The sequence below is a fragment of the Grammomys surdaster genome, unplaced genomic scaffold (assembly GCF_004785775.1).
Source record: "Grammomys surdaster isolate TR1022 unplaced genomic scaffold, NIH_TR_1.0 97, whole genome shotgun sequence".
Classification (NCBI taxonomy): Eukaryota; Metazoa; Chordata; class Mammalia; order Rodentia; family Muridae; genus Grammomys; species Grammomys surdaster.
Genome location: NW_021604576.1, coordinates 12540733 through 12543609, shown reverse-complemented (window position 1 = coordinate 12543609; position 2877 = coordinate 12540733). Strand labels below are relative to the sequence as shown.

Genomic DNA, 2877 nt, shown 5'->3' with positions numbered 1-2877 from the left:
ATTTGAATGTGTGTGTGTTTGTGTGTGTGTATGGTGTGTGTTTGTGTGTGCATGTGTGTTTAAATAGCCCAGATCTGAATATATATGTATATATATTTCAATGAGAGATCACTCAAGAGACAGGTGATTTTGTGCTGAATTGAAGCTCTATATTTGAACATTCAAAAGAATTTGATAGTTTATTCCTTTGACCCATGGGTGACATGAAAACTAACAGGAATATATGGTATATTAAAATTCTTGTTCAGGGGCAAACCCGGAAAGGAAGCTCTCGGTGAGGTTCTCTCGGTGAAAGTTGGACAGAATCAAACTTCATCTCTTTAAAGATTGTGCCCTAGTACTTGAAATGCTTTTTATTTAGAACAATAGTAAAAATGGAATAAGAAAAAGTAAAGGATGATGAAAAACTAGACCTGGAAAACTCTGTCGACTTTTCTGAACAGTTTAACCAGCTTGAGTTATTGAAAACCCACGGACAGCTGTCACGGACACCCGATTCCTACTGGTACTCAGAATCTCTGGGTAGGCAATTTTGATGAAGATGAGGAGCAAGAGGAAAAAGACGAGGAGTGGTATCAATTGCAAGAAAAAAATCTGGAAAAAGATCCAAGCAAATTGCTTTTGGGGGCTGTAGAAAAAAAGTCGGCTTGCTGCAGTGCAGAGACTAGTCTCCGAGAAGGCCGCTGAAGTGAACACTCGGGATGAAGATGAGTATACCCGTCTTCACCAAGCAGCCTACAGCAGACGTTTAGATGTTGTTCATGACCTAGTGGCTCAGAGGGCATATGTTCATGCAATTGCTGTGGATGGCTGGACACCACTGCACAGTGCTTGTAAGTGAAATAATACGAGAGTAGCCTCTTTCTTACTTCAGCATGATCCAGACATCAACGCCCAAACAAAAGGCCTTTTGACCCCTTTGCACCTTGCTGCTGGGAACAGAGACAGCAGAGACACCCTGGAACTCCTCCTGATGAATCGTTACATCAAACCAGAGCTGAAGAACAACTCAGAAGAAACTACTTCTGATGTCACCAGGAGGACAAGCATCTATAACTACCTCTTTGAAATCGTGGAAGGCTGTACAAACTCTTCACCTCCATCTTAATGACTCTAGTAGTTTTCTTAAGTTTTAAAGTACCAGTACCTCCCATGTGTGAGATGTAAAAAATTCCCATGTACAGAGAACAGCAGTCTCACTACAGACATTCTGTTGTATGCACCACACTTTTCTTCCTGACCTTGATGTCACATGTATTTGAAAGGTATTTGGGTGCATCTATGGTGATTTCTGCAGTTTGTGATTTTTATCAGAAGTAATTTGACTGGACATGGGTGATACAGAAACTAAGGATATTTTTTGGTGCTGATCCAAGAGAAAAGTATTTTTAAATATCCCATATCTTGGATCTTTGTTCAGTTTAGCATACTGACTTGTATTTTTATAAACTAACCCCAAATTTTCATCTTCAACATACTGGTGCAAGTCAGCTGTCTTCTCTGCATCTCCAGTTGCTTTCATTTTAAACAAGAAACACTAAAAATTAGTGACTTAATATCTTTGTAAGTTAAAAAAGAATAGTGGAATGTTTAGATGTTTTGTTTTTTAAGATGTAGACCATTCTGAGAAAAGCAGTTAGGGAGATGTTTAATCCTTGAATGTTTTACACTGCCTCCCCCACCACATTCATAATCCTGTGGATAGTCCTACCTCACCCTGGTCAACCATGTGACCCTTACTGTTATGGCCAGACAGCGTCTCCATTTAGACATGCAAAAAAATGTACATTGGTCCAAAAGATTAAAACTGTCCTCTGAAGTGTTCACCTTTCTCTCCAGCTGGATTGGGCATTACTCATGAGTTCCAGGAAATGTTCAGCACTACCCCCACGGCCCTCATTTTCTACAAGCCATGGCAAACGAAAGAGGACAAGGAATTCTGACAGTGAGGAATGATTGTCATATGGGACTAGAATATCAAGTGGCTCAGGCTTTCTTTAAATGAAAAAAACAAAAACAAAAGCAAGCAAACAAACAAATGGAAAAACTCATAATATGGATAGTAACGCAGAGTATAAATACAAATAGAATACAAGTTTTGACAATGCAGAAGGCAACTTGCATGTAACTTCACCAGATCTATGGCACATTTGTTCAAATTATATTAACTTTTATTTTCTTGGTGCCTGCAACATAGTTTTTGATGGACTCCCTACCCATTCTGTATTTCCAAGGGTTCTTCTGAACATAAGAACTTGAATCCAGGGAAAGGACACTGAGGACTCATTGTCAGCTTAGAATCACCTAGGAGATACACCTCTAGCATGTCTGGAAGGGAGTTTCTCGAAAAGTTTAACTTAAGAAAGGATGTATATTCAGATGTGGGTAGCACCATCATCTAAGTCCCAGATAAAATAAAGACAAAGCAAGCAAAGAAAAAAAAATACTTGTTCTATGGGTCTTATTTAATCTATTTATGATGATGATAAACTGAAGAAAATCTAACAGCTTACAAGTATGCACAGTTGATAAAATGTTTATATGTCTGTGTGTATATGTTTGTGTGCCTGTGTGTTAATGTACATTAGCATACACATAAACGTGTGTATGCTACAATTTCCTAAAGTGACACAAACCATAAAATGAGCAGAAACCAAGAAGAAAAACTAAAGGTGGATTGCTGACATTAATATAGTCTTCATCATGGTGACACTGTTACAGGATTAATATGTTCCAAAACATGAATCTCTGCTGAAAAAATATCTAGTATGATCTAACATGAGTATTGGGTCCAATCTATTCACAGGTATAATATTTATATCTTTAACATTATCATGAAATTTTTACACTTTTATTTAATTCCCAGATTTAGTTCTC

At 37.8% G+C, this 2877-nt stretch overlaps 1 pseudogene; it reads left to right on the top strand.

Annotated features, from left to right (window-relative positions):
• Window positions 1–374: 374 nt before the first annotated feature.
• Window positions 375–1108, top strand: LOC114631273 (annotated as a pseudogene).
• The last annotated feature ends 1769 nt before the right edge of the window (window positions 1109–2877 follow it).